The sequence below is a fragment of the Diospyros lotus genome, chromosome 8, assembly GCF_014633365.1.
Source record: "Diospyros lotus cultivar Yz01 chromosome 8, ASM1463336v1, whole genome shotgun sequence".
Lineage (NCBI taxonomy): Eukaryota > Viridiplantae > Streptophyta > Magnoliopsida > Ericales > Ebenaceae > Diospyros > Diospyros lotus.
Genome location: NC_068345.1, coordinates 30,706,409 through 30,722,859, shown reverse-complemented (window position 1 = coordinate 30,722,859; position 16,451 = coordinate 30,706,409). Strand labels below are relative to the sequence as shown.

The following is a 16,451-nucleotide window of genomic DNA, read 5'->3' as shown; positions in this document are numbered from 1 at the left end:
GTAGCTGCAAGGAAGGAGGACAACCTTACTGATCTTATTGATCTCCGGAAGCAGTAGAGGAAAGAGCTTGAAAAGCCTCTTTACCAAGTACTTGAGGAGGAGGAGGAAAGGATTGCACCGGGCACCTTGTTTGGAACATCTCATACGTATGTCTTTGGCACGGGCACACAAAACAAGATAACAACTGCAAAAAGGGTTGGTTTGCTTAAAGAGAAGTTTAAATTTCTTCTTATGACTAAAATGAGATGGTTACAGGATTGACAGCTCCATTAGAACCATTTTCAATGGCAATAAGGAAGAGGTGGATGGCTGGACTTGGGCTTACCGCTAGTCGTAGTTCTATTAAGGAAGAAGGAAAGAGAAAGCAAAATAAAAGGGTAATACAAGAGGAGAACAAGAAAAGGCAAAGAAGAAACCATTTGGTGAAGATGAGCATCGGATGAATAACAATGGTTCAATGATAATAAGTTTCTTGGGGACAAGAAACCTTTCAAGGAGGGGGAATTGTCATGACCCAAGAGGAATTAGAGGGGCAATGCTGCCATTAGTTACAATTGTTGGTTAGGAGATGCTATTCATTTTGTTAAAGTGCACATGGGTGCTGTTCTACAATATTCTATCAGTTGAACAGCCTATAAATAGGCCATAGCATGTAGAAAAATGTATGTTGGAATGATTTAGTGAATTCATATTTCCCTCCTTACTCTTTCTCTCTAGTTCTTCCTTATTTTCCCTCCCTTTCTCTTAATTTCTGCTATATATTTCCCTCCAATTCTTATCCGCTTCTCTCCCAATTCTTCCCAATTCCTTCCTAGACCCTAGCTAAACCTTAGGGTCATGACAGTTGGATCCTAACTCCAACTAAGCCACTTGAGCTTGTAGATCACTCATCGTGGATCCACACTGTTACACTTGAGCCTCCAAGTTCTTCATCCTAGTTCCTTTAGCCATCATTCGTCACCTTCGATCACCGCTACCAAGGATTGGCTTTGATACCAAAATTGGCAGATACTAAGGGATCTAGCAATTGTTCAATCTTGACCTCTTTCGTTGGGATAGAGATCACAAGGGAACAGGAGAATTCTCGTAGGAAAATGAGAGAGAGAGAATCGTGGGGAGGAATAAGAGAAAATTTATTCAACAATCCAAATGCTTCCAGCAGAGGGATCGACAACAATTTATAGCCTTCCCGCATGTACATAAATTCTTGCCTAAAATTGATAATCGCCTATGTACTACACCCCATAGCTTTGACCGTGTACAATCCCCTACTGCACTAACTGAATTCTGTTTTATTCTACTATTTCAACCGTAAGTACATGACACTTTTGCCTTTGTTGCATTTTCCTGGTTGTACTGTTCCAAATTTATATGCACATGGATTTTCTTTTCTTTTCTTTTCTTTCTATGTTTTTTCTTGGGGAATTGCCTAGGATAGATGCTGAGGAAGTTCACTGTTAGCAGACGTGATTCTTTATGGGGGATATATTGGATTATGGTAGTAGTGTAGAAATGGGAAGGGGAGAAGACAAGGGACAATTTTTGAAGATATGTTAGAGAAGGGATAGATAGAAGAGGCATAATGCCCTATTATATGCATAAATGTCAAAGGCTCAAGGCACAGAGGCTTGAGTGCTTGTACCTACATGAGGCACACGTGCTTGTACCTACATGAGGCGCAAAGTGTGTGTGCCCTTTTTGGATGTGAGGCAGCTCTTACTAGATAGCTAATAGGGTTTTTTGTATTGTTTTCTCTGATTTCTTTGTTTTTTCCCCTTTCCTAGTTATTACTACTTCGAATTTAACAGGTCCATCGAAAACTAAAAAGAAAAAAATTATGACATAGGTGCAAAAGGTGTGTCCCTTGCTCCTTAGGGTGAGGTGTATGCTTCATATAGAGCAAGGTTGTCATTTACATAGGGTTAACCTAGGGTTTGAATAGGAATTCTGATAGGCTGTTCCTGGATCTGGCCTCCAACTTCATCTCGGAGCTGATTGATAGCCCCATCTAACTTCCTCCAATCCATCCGTCAAGCTCTCTAGCTTCCAGTCCATCGAGATAATCACCTTGTGATTCTTGTTGGATCCAATCTCCAATAAATCCACCCTAGCTTGTAGATTAGAGATCGTTGAGTTGAATTGTTGCAACTGGGATTTGAAGTTCTTCATTCGGGTGCTGTCCGCCATCGGAGTAGGGATCGCAGGGAGCTTTGCTTGTTAAAGATGTGCTCTGATACCAAAATTGTCAGATCGGAGAATTTAACCTAATTCTGTCTAGCGATCATTATCGTGTATTGGTCCATCATCAAACTTCTGAATTCATCCCAAATTTACGTAAATCCTCACGAAACTGGCTAGACGCCTTGTCCATAGCCTCAGAATCGAAATGCATCCCTTGAGTTCCACTAGCCATAGAGAAAAAACCGAAGAAAGCTAGATTAGCGCCTAAAATGTGCTCTGAATAGTTTCCAAGAATTGCTACTCTGGAAAACTTCAGCTGCGCAACTCTATTACAGCTTCCATAGGTAAGCTAGATCAACCTCCGATGTTCACTGCTAGCTTCAAAGATCGGCTAGCAATGAACAAATCCAAAAGAACTAGGCTTAAGGCCAAGGAACATCTCTGAATCGCTAGAATTATAGTGGATTAGAATCGCCTTTGAATGAATGGCTTCTAGCAGTCACCTAGGCCTTATGGAAACTTAATCCGTCTCACGACTTGAATTGACCTAGATTTGTTAGATAATCGATTGCCTCACAACAATCACCTAGGACAATCAATCGCCTCATGGCAGTCACCTAGGTTAAATAGCCGAGAATTCCACCTGCTTCTCCTTCAGAACTCAAGCTGAATCAGTGTTGGAAATTAACGAGCAAGAGAAGTCAAAAGCCGCTTGCAATTTCGAGCCGAGAACTGCTTCTCCCTCTCGGTTATGATTGGTCTTTGATTTCAACAGCCGAGATGAATCGAAATCGCTGGAATTCTTGAATTCACTGGAATCACACAAATCACTACTCGATCAATTCCATCAAGAGTCATCAAAATTCACCTGGCCTTGCATTGCTACCAAGATCACCTAAGTTATCTACCAAAATTGCAGGAATCACAACAAGGAGCATTGGCTTTGATACCAATTTTTTGTGTATCTAAGGTTTACCTAGGGTTATGATAGGAATTTAGGAAAGGAGAATTAGACTGAAAGAGAGGGAGATAACAAGAAGAATAGAGGGAGGTTTGCAGACAAATAAAGAAAAAGAGAGACTCTGAGGGAACGAGAGAGTTCAGATTTGAGAGAGAAATCAGATTTCAAATTATCATTAAACTATATACATTCTCTAACTATCTTAGTCTATTTATAGGCTTAACAAATGAAGGTACTAACAGTTACAATATAAGAGTACAACCAAAAGAGAAACATATAATACATATTACTAATCTATCATTGGGGATCCTTGGGGTCGTGACAGAGGCTTCTGTCATGACCCTATGAGCAGTAAAGGGGTATTATTATAATAGGATATAATAGTTTGTTAGGGATATTTTAGCTAGTGATTAGAAGCACATAGGAGCATGTGCTAGGCTGTTAGAAGGCAAATATGTCTATATAAGGTTGTTGTAATGGGTTTATTTCATTATCCAGTGTTGAGGTTGCCTAGAGTTTTCTGATTAGAAGATCAGTGGAGCGTTGATGGCTTTTGGCTGGAAGTTATTAGACAATTAGTGTTTTTTAAGCCAAAGTGTAATTAATGAAAACTTTGGGGGTCTAACTATAAATACCCTATAGTTATTAGTTATATGGGGGGTTCCACCTCTTCTATGAATAAGAGGGCAAGGCGGCAGTTTAGGTGATCATCTCTCTTGTCAAGTTCTCGGTTACTATTGTGAGTATTTTGTTCTAGAGAAAGTGAAGCATGTGTATTGTGTTCTTGAGCTTTCTTGGAGTGAACAAGGGTTGTACTTGAGTGATAGGATTGAGAGAGGGCTTGGGTTTTGTACTGATCAGTTTCATCCTAATAAAAGGCTGCTCTTTGGTGGGTGTTTGAAGGTTGGATGTAGGATTGCCAAAGGCATTCCGAACCAGGATAAATTTGTGCCTAATGCTGTTTGGTTTGATCTTTTCAATTCTATTATTTACTTTTCTATTGTTCATGTTTTATGTTCTTATATTTACACTGCATCCGAGAGTGTTGGAGAGGGTTTATGAGTGGGTTTTCTCGCCTAAGGGTATAATCTAAGAGTCCTAAGGTTAACATCTAGAAATTAATGAATTGAAATATGATTTCTCCTCCTCCAAATTCTCTCCTCTTTCTTGATCTCCATCTCCTTCTTTTATGTTCTTCTAATCCCCCTAACACTTCTTTAATTTCCCCTCTCATTCTTTCAAATCTCCCCCTAATTTCCTTCTGTTCTTGGCCTTAGCTGAATCGGATTCTTCCGATTCCCAAACTGATCTTAGGTTAAGCCCTAGGTTCATGACAAATTGGTATTAGAGCGGTCAATCTCTGGCTGTGGTTCCGATTCATTTGAAGGCTGGTGAAATCAATTTCAGTAATTGACTCGTGGAGGAGTGACTCTCAGCTAAGAGGTTGGTAACTCTATTCGGAATTGAAGACGAACAGTTCCAAACTAGTGATCTCAGCAGCACGTTAGGACAAGTAGAATAAGATGACTAGGTCCAGAATCGATTAAAAGATGCTTTCAGGAGATTCAAACGAGTTCAAGTGCTTTGACAATTTCCATAGGCCTTGGTGTTGTTAGGTGAGTGCGAACAATGAATCCAACCTGATCTTAGAGGGTGATAAAGGCGAATTAGTAAAGCTAATATAGAGGAGACTCGTAGAGACTGGAGGAACATGCTAACGATTTTGGCCGTGAATTCTGACAAGCTAGGCGTGGAAGGCGAAGAAGGCGAAGCAGAGTGATGCTTGGCCGAAGTGGGAGGGCGAAGCAATTTCGACAAATTTGGTAGCCAATTCATAGATTACTGCAACCATCGATTCTCAATTCCAGAGAATTCGTTGGTTGCATCACAATTGATCAAAGGAGATGAACAATCCAGGTGATTCTAGATCGAAAGGTGTCACAGAGCGAGCGATTTGTAAGAGGTTGAGCTGAGCCAATTATATCACAAGAAGTTGCAAAGTCTAGCGATCGTGGCGGCAAAACAAAGCTAGGCTGCTTTGGCAATACAGTAATTCTGATCATCTCTCGTTTGAATTTGAAGGTGAAAAGGAGCGAGTGAATCTCAGAGGCCAATCAAAAACATGTTTCAGCCATTCCTAGAGCAATTCCTTAGCCTTTGGTTTATTCTTCTGGTGCAATTCCAACAATTCCAGAGAATTAGGAATTGGAGACAGAGACGCAACAAGGAAATTTCTGGGTAAATCTCGGAATTGATTCCAACGAAAGAGGAGGTGTGTGTCGGCTAATAATTAAAGGTGACGCGGCCAATTGGTTCTATCTGTTTCTAAAGGGATCAAAGACTGTTCTCACAGCAGCGATGGAACCAGCAGACTTCAGCTGTTGCAGTCGTGATTCAGGTTCTTTTCTGCAGGTAGTGATTTCAATTGAAGTCTGGGTTGTGAGTAAAGGGGAAAATATTCCGGCTTGAATTCTGATTAACCTTGTTCGAATTGAAGGAGGTAAAGAAGAGTAGGGGCTCTTTGTGGCAAGTATAAGAGACTATTGCAGCAGGTGAGCCGAGGTGGAATTGGATCTATTACTAGTAGGTGGCTCATTTTGCTGGAAAATCGAAGATGGCTGACTGTGTTGAGGCGATTCTAATTTAGAGCAGAATAGCTTACGGATTCATCATGTATAGAACTCTTGCTACTTGGACGTCGAAGTATATGGTTTGTGAAAAATCAGCCATGGACAAGAATATGAGGCAATTGGAGCCTTAATGGCAGCAGAAAAAGGCTGCAAATTCAGCTGGAAACAAGAAGAAACATGAGAAGGGGTTAAGCCAATTGGACAAGGGAACAAGAAGTGTGGAACATGAATCGAGCAAGGAATTCAGTCGGATGCTACACGAACAATTGCAGGAGTTTGCAATGATACTCACTAAGAAGTATTATTATAGTTTCCTTGCATAATTTTTTAAGGATTATCATGGAAGTTTTAATAAAGAGGACTTCCTTAAAATGGAGTAGCCAAAGGAGAAGTCAAGATTATGTTAGAGCGACTCATTCCTTACTTTAGATTTTGTGCATAAAAAGAAGTATTTTGATTTTAGCAACAATGACAAGAATGATGACTACAATACTGAAAATGGTATTGGTGGTGAATGGCATTATCCAAAGAGAATTGGTAACAATCAGGTGGAGAGGACAACAGATGCAAAAGAAGAATTAAAGGAACACACTGATTCCTTTGGAAAAAAGTTCTCAAGGGTGATGTTTTTGGGGTTCTGCAACAAGATCAATCCAACTTTAAGGAAGAAGGAGAAGAGGAAGAAGAGTACATGGAAGAAGAGAGTGAGGAAAAGGAATTGGAGGATGGCACTCAACTAGTTGGTAGCCTCTCAAGAACTCTTACTAGTGCTAAGACACTTGATGCTATTGATCTCTGGAAGTAGTAGAAGAAAGAGCCAGAAAAGCCTCTTCACCAAGTACATGAGAAGATTGGGGTTGGTCACACTTTACAAGAAGAAAAAACTGATGATTCCGGTGATACACAGCCTAATCTAGCTGTAAATCATGTTAGGGAAGAAGGTCGAGTTGGAGGCCATGTGTCAGTGGTTGAGAAATCGTTGGCTAGAATTGAAGTGGCAGCAGTTCCTAATGTTAATGCTCACAAACAGCCTTGGTATGAGTATTCAAGGCAAGTCTACAATCCTCCATTGTTGCATTTCGAGGCTGTTATTGATATTTTTGCAACAGAGCATGGTTGTGGGTTAAAGGATACAATAACAACCACTATGGTTGTAGATCTGCTCTCCTTACTTGTATTGGACAGTAATGAAGTACTAATGGAAGTCACGAACATGGATAGTCCTTCCAATGGACTCCAAGGTTCAGCTACTAGCTATGTCAATCCGGAAGTGGCTGATCATGTCCATAGATTGGAGACCAAGCTTGATTGGATAGCTATTATCAGGGGTGGTTGTATTAGGCTAAAACTCGATGAAGTTTTCCCTATTGAAATTCTGGGGCAATTTATACTTGGAATTGATCTTGAAAACCTAAGAATGAAGAAGAAAAGACCTAGAAGTAGAAAGAAAGAAAGAAGGATGATCCACATAGAGAAGGTTGGAATTGGATGAAGAGCAATGGCTACTTGTGGTAAGTTCTTGAGGACAAGAATTCTCTCAAGAAGGGGGAATTGTCATGACCCTATGAGCAATAAAGGGGTATTATTGTAATAGGATATAATAGTTTGTTATGGATATTTTAGCAAGTGGTTAGAAGCACATGGGAGCATGTGCTAGGCTGTTAGAAGGCAAATATGCCTATATAAGGTTGTTGTAATGGGTTTGTTTTATTATCCAGAAATTAATGAATTGAAATCTGATTTCTCCTCCTCCAAATTCTCTCCTTTTTCTTGATCTTCATCTCCTTTTCTGTTCTTCTAATCCCCCTAACACTTCTTCTAATTTCCCCCTCATTCTTTCAAATCTCCCCCTAATTTCCTTCTGTTCTTGGCCTTAGCTGAATCGGATTCTTCCAATTCCCAATTGATCCTAGGTTAAGCCCTAGGTTCATGATAGCTTCCTCAGCTGAGCCTTGAGCCTAGTTGCGCTTTTGACAACCATGATTATATGCAATTATTTATGCTTAGGAAGAGAATTGTAGAAATAGAAGAAATATAATCGGAATAGCAGGGACAGAGAAGGAATAAACTGAGGGGGGTGAATGATTCTAAGCAGGGATAATCAATGTTCTCGATCACATTTCAGTGTGGGAAAATCTGAATTACTTGTTATAATCAATCTTGTTTATATGCAAATAAGCATAATTTTATCAAGAATAATAAAAAAAAAAAATGCACTATTTTACTTCAAATTCCTAATCAAGTAATCCTCATTGATGAATCTTTGTACATTTGGACTGGGTCTACATCTCTTGAAACTAAAGGAGGCACTAGTTCTTGAACTATCATAAATCTGTCTTCAAAAACTGGGTTGGTGTCATTGTGTTGCAGGATTCTTCCAACAGTCCTAGATGGTGCAAAATGGTGTTCAATCTTTTCATCATTTAGTTGGAAGGGATCTCACTTACAAATAATGGCTTCTCAGAAGGATAATTACAGCTTTTTGTATTTTTGCTTTGCAATGTCTCGTTTGATGCCCTTTTGTTCTTTCAACTTCTTTTGCTATCAGCTTGAGCGGTGGGAAAAAATTCCATTGAATTGATTAGAGGGTTTGGAGTTTGGATTTGTCTTTCATGCATGTTCAGAGTTAAGATTATGAATTTATTACCTTCTTTCCCATCCAGATCTTCAAGTCTATTTTCGCTTCCATTATTAGTGTCAATGACTCTTGACTTGTCTGAGGACTTCTATCTATCAACTATCTCAATTCTTGGTCTCTGGATGCATTTAAAAGCATTTATTTTGATATGATTATCTTAAGAAAGGGTCTGGGATTTCTTACCTTGTATTTTACTATCATGCCACACTTGAGCAATGTTGTGCAATTTTTTCAGAATTGGAAGAAAACTACCATCCCTTTCCATATGGGTGAAATATCAATCACTTTCTTTCAGTAATAGAATGATAATTTTCTATGTAGATAAAAAGACATACTCATTATGATAATCCCTTATGGTTATTTTTTATTTTGAAGTAACTATAATTGATAGATGAAGAGCACGAGGAATATATTGCGAGGCACCTTAGAGGCAATTCCTAATAAAAATGTTATGTGCTCCTGGGAATGAATGGCACCAATAGCATTAACATGTTTAGTAGGCTACATCTTTGAGTTTTTCAAGAAATTTTCTTGTATTAGTTTCCCTGTCCTTGATTCTTCACGATTGGCTTTTTGTTCTTATACGAAGTTCCAAATCATTAATGCTTTTTTCTTCCCTTTCTTTAATTCTTTTTTACTTTTAATAGATTTCATTGCCCTATTCTGTTCCTCATTACCTTAATTCTAAATGATGTTTTGATTGAATGCATGGTTAATTCTAGGTTCATTTTACCCTACCGCTCCAATTCCCAAAGCAACAACCAATTCTGGTGCTTCAAAGTTCCCAGGTAATAACATATGTGAAAGATAATTTATGCTTGATCGCCTCATGGTTCCTTGTTCTTCAAAGTCTACACATAGCCCTTCTATGGTTTTGGCTAAAGTGCAATATGCAATAGATTTAGATTTAATAGCACGTGGTTCATGCCGTAACATGGCCCATGAATATTTGTACCACCAGTGATTATGCATTTTCTTAAACAAGAAGGATGTATCATATAATTTTTTCTTTTCTTTTTGTTTTTTGGTCTTTTTTACCAACTCTTTTTCCTTCTCTACATACTTGTTGTAGCACATAAGCTTGCCAGTCAAATAGTGTATTTTGTTGGCAGCTATTTGTACTAAATGGGTTTGTTGATGATTATGCTGTAATTTCATTCTACAAGTTTGTTATGGATTGGAGCTTAACAGATATTGACTTGACTTTCTTCTTGGTGATTGTGCTTGTATCAGCATTGAAAAGCCATGTTGGCCTGCCCCCTCCCCTTTGTAAATAGATAAAGGTGTTCAACATAATTGACTATTTTGAATCCATTATTCTTGTTATCAATGTTTCTAGATGATATAACCATCCTTCTTGGTTACTTCCAGCAATGTGGTGTATGGATGAGTCACTATTGGAGAAAGGGTTTCAGCATACAACAACCAACAATATTTAATTGTGAATATTTGAAATTACTAATTTACCAAGCGAACAAAAAAAATCAAACTATTGTTGTTGGTAAATATTGCTCTAATCCATGGGTTTCACTATTGGAATAGCCTCTCAAATATTGGGATCCTGTCCACCAATGGGGTAAGGGTGTGTGAATCTGACCATCTAATAACGTGGATGTATTATATTCTATTTGATGCCTGATTAATGATCTCTTGTAATTAATTTCTGTAGCGGGTGCAACTGATTACCTAGTTCTGTTGATTATTTGTTTTCATTCATATACCTCATTAAGGACCATAATTTGGTCATAATTGTCTATGTCAAGCACCATTTTTGACTTGTTTGTCATCATGCCCACATATTTAATTGTCTTGGGAGGAATAAATCCAGATGTGTTCAATTTCAATAAAAGGATGTATTGGGTTCTTATTATGATCTATTCAAATGGTCAATTAGGATCTTGTCACCATTCATGTTAATGGACTCAAATCTAAGTATCAGTGGATATTTTTCCATGTCCAGAACATTCATAAACTCTTAATTACTAGGATGTGTCTCTGAAGTAAGCTATGGGTATGTGAGCATGGGAATAGTTAATTATAATGTACATTAATAATAGGGTAAATTGACCATATACCCCTTGAACTTTGGCCATTTGGCCTGAACGCTCCCTAAACTTTAAAATTCGTTTAGCTAGTCCCTAAACTTTTCAAAATTAGCCACGATACACCCTCTGTTACTAACAGCGTTAAGTAAATTAACTGTACGCCCTTTGAACTTTGAGTCTTTGGCCTAGACACCCTTAAAACTTTTATTTTTCATCAAATCGGTCCATGAACTTTTTTGAAAAGATCACGCCCCATAAAACCAAAACCCTATATAAGAAAAGAAGTTAGTTAAACTAATTTAAGTTAAAATTATCCCTATGATCTATTTAATTAAGTTAAATTAAGTCGAATTTAATACAAAATAAAAAATAACATGAACAAATCTTCATCTTTGATTGATGCAATGGGTTCCAACTTCCAATGAACAGAGAGAGAGAGAGAAAGAAAGAGAGAGCAACCATCAATTATGGATTCCAACTAACCATAATCGATATTTTTGAATGTTATTTTTTGTTTTGTATTAAATTTGACTTAATTTAACTTAATTAAATATATATTAGAGATAATTTTGACTGAATTTAGTTTAATTAATGTCGTTTTTATGTAGGGGTGTCATGTATCTAGGTTTAACCTAGGGATTAGAATAGAAATTGGAAGATATTGGGGAAGATAGAACATAAAAGAAGGGATAAAATAGAAGAAATGAGAGAGATCAGGGAGAATTAGAGCAGAAAAAGAGAGAGAACAGATATAATCGAGAGGGATGAATAGAGAAATCAGAGAGGAAATTGAGAGAGAATTGATGAGAGGGAAAGTCTGAAATTCAAATATCATTCAACAACATACATTCTCAAACTACACTAGCCTATTTATAGGCTTTACAAATGAAGGTCCTAACAGCCACTGCATAAGAGTGCAACTAAAAGAGAAATACATATAATACATATTACTAATCTATCATTGGAGTCGTGACAATTCCCCCTTCCTAAAAGAGTTCTTGTCTCCAAGAATGTACAGCGATTGGCCACTGCTCTTCATCCAATCCCAGCTCTCTCTATCTATTTTATGCCTTTCATCAATTACTGAAACTTCAGAGCCCACAACTAGATTTAAACTTCAGAGCCCAAAGGTCTTAAAGTCCTAGCCTTGGGATCTCATCAGCCTTATGGGCAGTTTCCTTAGAACCAGTATAAGATTGTTTAGGTCCTAATTGTTCAATCGGAACTTCTTTAACTGCATGTGGACTGTCACAATCTTGACCCAACTTGGAATAGATGTCACAAGCACCACCACTCTCAACTCCGACCTGCTTGGCTGCTTCATAACTAGCACATCTAATGAATCAATGTTTTGTTCCAAATCCAATTGTTACTCAATTTTCGGTAAGTCCAAAATCTGAGGAAGGACTCCAGCACTAATATCCACACAGATGGACGGTCCCTCAGTTGGAATTGACTGATCCAATGCTAATTCCATTTGGTCCAGCTTTTGGTTGATGTTAGCGCAACTTTTCTCCCATCCCATGACTGTACACCTTGGCGATGTCCTTCAGCTATCTCCACTATGTTCTCCCCAACCATTGCTGATTCTACCTCAAATTCAGAGGATCCGAAAGCTCTATGGATTGCTCCATTTTCAGGTAAGACTAGATCCGATCTCTCCCTAGGAGGAAAATCAGGAGAAATACTTATCGAATTTTGCCTCGTGAACATCATCATAAAACTCTACATCTGCTCGCTTATCTGATTGTCGACTTCCTCGCACATGTGACTGACATCCTCTAGCAACTGGCTGACCGCACCATCCAGTTTCTTTTTTACCCTCGATTCTATAGATCCTATATGTATCTGCATCTCCATCATCATCGTTGCCCCTACTGCAACTGCAACTCCATCTGTTTCATCCTGGTGTTGTCCACCATCGGAATTGAGGTCGCAAGTGGAATCGCTTGGCCAAGGAACTGCTCTGTTGCAGTCTCCTAAGTATTTGATTGACTCCATTGTAGCTTCTTGTGAGTTCAATCAGTTCTGTTGCAGCTCCTCGGAAGTTCACCTGTATCACCAGAAATTGCCTGGCCTTGTTTCGCTGCCTGGATTGTCGGAAGTCACCTGATTCTGCTTGCTGCCGAGATCGCCAGAATTTGCCTAGTTCTACTTGTTGCCACGATCACCAGAATTCACAACTTCCTGTGATTTAATCAGCTCGGTTAAGCCTCTTACAAGTTGCCTCTGTATTAGCTTCTGGTTCAACAACCGAAAATCACCTGAATCTGCTTTGCCTTCCTTATTCGACTGCTAAAAAAAATCCAAAATCATAGTCAAGAATCGTCAGTCCTGACACTAAATTGTCATATACCTAGGTTTAAACCTAGGGTTTAGAATGGGAATTGGAAGATATTGGGGAAGATAGAGAAGAAAAGAAGGGAGAAAACATAAGAAATGAGAAGATCAGGGAGAATTAAAGCAGAAAGAGAGAGATAACAGACAGATTTGAGAGAGAAGAATAGAGAAATCATAGAGGAAATTGAGAGATAATTGATGAGACGGAAAGTCTAAAACTCAAATATCATTCAACAACATACATTCTCTAACTACACTTGTCTATTTATAGGCTTTACAAATGAAGGTACTAACAGCTACAACATAAGAATACAACTAAAAGAGAAATACATATAATACATATTACTAATCTATCCTTGGGAATCCTTGGGGTCATGACAAGGGGTTACCTGGCCATTTAAGGAAAGTTTAGGGACTGATTTGGCTAAAAATAAAATTTAGGATTTAGGCTAAAAGCCCAAAGTTCAGGGGTGCACAGTTAATTGACTTAACATTGTTACTAACGAAGGGGGTGTTTAGCTAATTTTGGAAAGCTTAGGGACTTATTGGGCTAATTTTGAAGTTTAGGTGGTGACAGGGCTAATAGCCAAAGTTCAGGAGGTGTATGATCAATATACCCTGAATGACATTCAGAAATAAGTTGACACTATTTTTAAAAATATACTTGAAATTAAATTAAATAATACTTGAGGGAAAAATGACTCTCTTATCCATGTATCGAGTGTGAATTTGTATCAAATATAGGCTTTATTTTTTTCAAGTATCATTAGAAATTAGAGGGCTCCAGTGCCCGGTTTGGAACAGGTGTCAGACATGTATTTCTCATCCTTGCCCTTTGTCATATCTGAGGATATGGGTATGCAATGGGGGAATAGAAGACTCCAGATAACACACCTCAGTGGCCAATCTTTTAGATCAGGTATATTACAAGACTAGGATAGCCCATGCTAGGTCTTTGGAATTGTTGCCATGTTAATGTAGCGTAGCAAACAAAGCTTCTAGGAATTCACCTCAAGAAATCTCAACTTCACATTCTGACTACCTGAAACAAAGATCTTTCATGAATGAGCTTTTATGGTTCCTGATCTGCGCACGACCTCTTAGTGATCAACAACCCGTATGTGGGTCATATACCAGGAATCTGAACTTGAAGTGAGATTTTATAATGCCTATTTTCAGGCCAAAAAGTGCTGGGACTTTTTCATCAGTGAATACTTGAAGCATCTCAATTTTCTCTTCAAGTTGTTTTATGCTGATGTTATGGATTTTTCATTCTTCTGCTTTTCATGGAAAGGAGGGAAACTCACAATATTGTTGCCCCTATACATTTTGCAAACAGTACCCTCTAGGATCTTTGTCTGTTAAGAACTTTCTTCTTCTTCTGTTTTAAATTTCGGTTAATTCTTTTGTTTATGAATGTTTGGTATTACAAAAAAATGTTTTTGAACTGTCATGCTACAGTTGCTGTGGTTGTAGCAATATTCTAGTAGTGTTGGTGGTGGGTGATAGCAAGGGCCGTTGGATGCCAAATTACTGTGCTATTATTTATTCAGAAAACATCTTTTCCATAATTCAGCAGACCTGTTAAAACATTTTGGGTGGAATATTTTTCATTTTGCAAAATTCTTAAATCTTTTTAAGGAAATTATATGAATTTACTGATTAGGTTCGTCTTTTCTTCTCTTATTTCGATAGCATTTCAGCTCTGTTGGTGGTGTGCCCATCAAGTCACCCCTTTTGACCGATTTCCCATGGAGTCCCAGATGGGAACCGTCAGAAATGGCTGAGCGGATGTTGTGAGTTTTTCCCTCTTTTATCTTTAGGTGGTTGTTTTGCTTTTCACGTTTTGGTTATCTTATACACATCATCATCATCGTATGGTATCTATCTTTGGCAGTGATTTCCTGGTGGAAGAATGTTTGAACTTCAAGAAGTACTGTAACGAGAGTCAGCTTCAGCAACGCTAGGAGCAGTGCCTTGGTGTTCTATTCCTTGAGAGATCAGACTTTGTAAATACAGGAAAACCATTGTTCATAACCTGTTGGGTTGGCTCAAAACGCTTGGGATGCAATGATTTTTCTTTTGTCAGAACTGCTTACAACGGAACTCGAAAAACAGCCTGACTTGTGATTTTAATGCTTTTTCTCTCAGCTCTTTCAAGAGAAAGAATCGGAATTTTGTGGTGTTGAATGCATTAAGATTTCTTAAATTTGGATCTGTGGTAGCTGCAAAAGGATAGCAATAGCTATAAGGCTTTGTCAAAAAGCTCAGTTCAGCCGAGCTAAGGAAAGGTTTAGAAGAGGTGTAGTTGTATTTTGGTAATGCGATATGTCAGAGTCCACACTATCATCATTACAAAAAATTAAAAGAGGTGCACTTAGGACGTCAAGTGATAGAAAAGTAACATGTTAAGATTAGTATAAGTAGATTACGAGTTTGGTACTTAACTTAGATAAGATTTATATTTGTAATTTATTTATTTTGTCCAAATTGATTACATAAATAACGAGGGAGGACACAAAAATGATAATCTCAATAAACTGGAAAAAGATTATGGTTTCAGTTTGGTACTATTTAGCCTTTGGTACCAGGCTCTGGAGCCTGCCACCTGTAAAGGTAGGTAGCAACCTCCCACCTTGAGCAGCCGGCTTCTCTTTATTTATTTTTTATTTTTTCATATATTTCTGCTTTCAATAAAATGCACTAGGACCCCAAAAATTTTAAAATAATACACTACAATTGAAACAAATTTAAAATATTTGTACTTACTATAACATGATTTTTTTAGTATTTATTCTATTCTTGCAGTACTAAAAAGTAAGGTATATGGTGTGGTATTGGAAAAGTGTTTGTTTTTTTTTTTTTTTTGTGCGGTTGTAAAAAAATTGGTCTCTGTTATGAAAAATTGGGGGTGGTCCTAGAAACTGTAGTTTTATCTTTACGGTACTAAAAAATAGGATATGCAGCATTAAAACTAAAATGACAGGTATGTGGTATTAGATAAGGGTTTTATTTGTGATCGTAGAAAATGGGTGTTGCGATTCTGAAAAGCAGGTGCGATGCTAGAAATTGAACTTTATTCTTGCGGTGCTAAAATGTGGGAGCATAAAACCCTATGCACTGATTGTAAAAAGTGGGTGTTGCAGTTTCTTTCATACGTGGACATAGTTTATATATACTCAAAATTAGACATTCAAAATAATTTATGCATGACTTAAATCTTTATATGAAACTCTAGATGTTTTACCATTGCACCATGTCCATAGAGCCAATAAATATCATTTTTACGCCCTCACGGATATAGCATGATTAGTTTTTAGGTAGCAAATTGTACCTAAAGATACAACTTTGAGTCATGACAGGCGCAATGTAAGAGTTTTATCCTCTTGTAGGATGGCTTCTTGTGGGCACCATACACTGTATCTCTTATCTAGTGCGCTAGCATATACTGTGATTAACCCCTTCCACGTGTGAGACAATGTGTGAAAAGCAGATTTCATCTTTACACCCAAATAAATATCATTTTTACGGCCATAGAAAATTAGCATTATGGTTCCAAAAAAGGACGATCTGGTGTTAGAAATTGGATCCGACTCCTCGTACTAAAACGTGGGATATGTAATACTAGATAAAGACTAATTTTGTAATTGTAAAAA

The 16,451-nt window shown here is 37.9% G+C and overlaps 1 long non-coding RNA gene across 1 annotated transcript; it reads left to right on the top strand.

Moving 5' to 3' along the window:
* Nucleotides 1-9,060: 9,060 nt before the first annotated feature.
* Nucleotides 9,061-14,985, top strand: LOC127808785 (uncharacterized). Its single transcript, XR_008024978.1, has 3 exons — nucleotides 9,061-9,198; nucleotides 14,491-14,591; nucleotides 14,693-14,985. It is a non-coding gene; the product is annotated as an uncharacterized LOC127808785 (long non-coding RNA).
* Nucleotides 14,986-16,451: the final 1,466 nt, after the last annotated feature.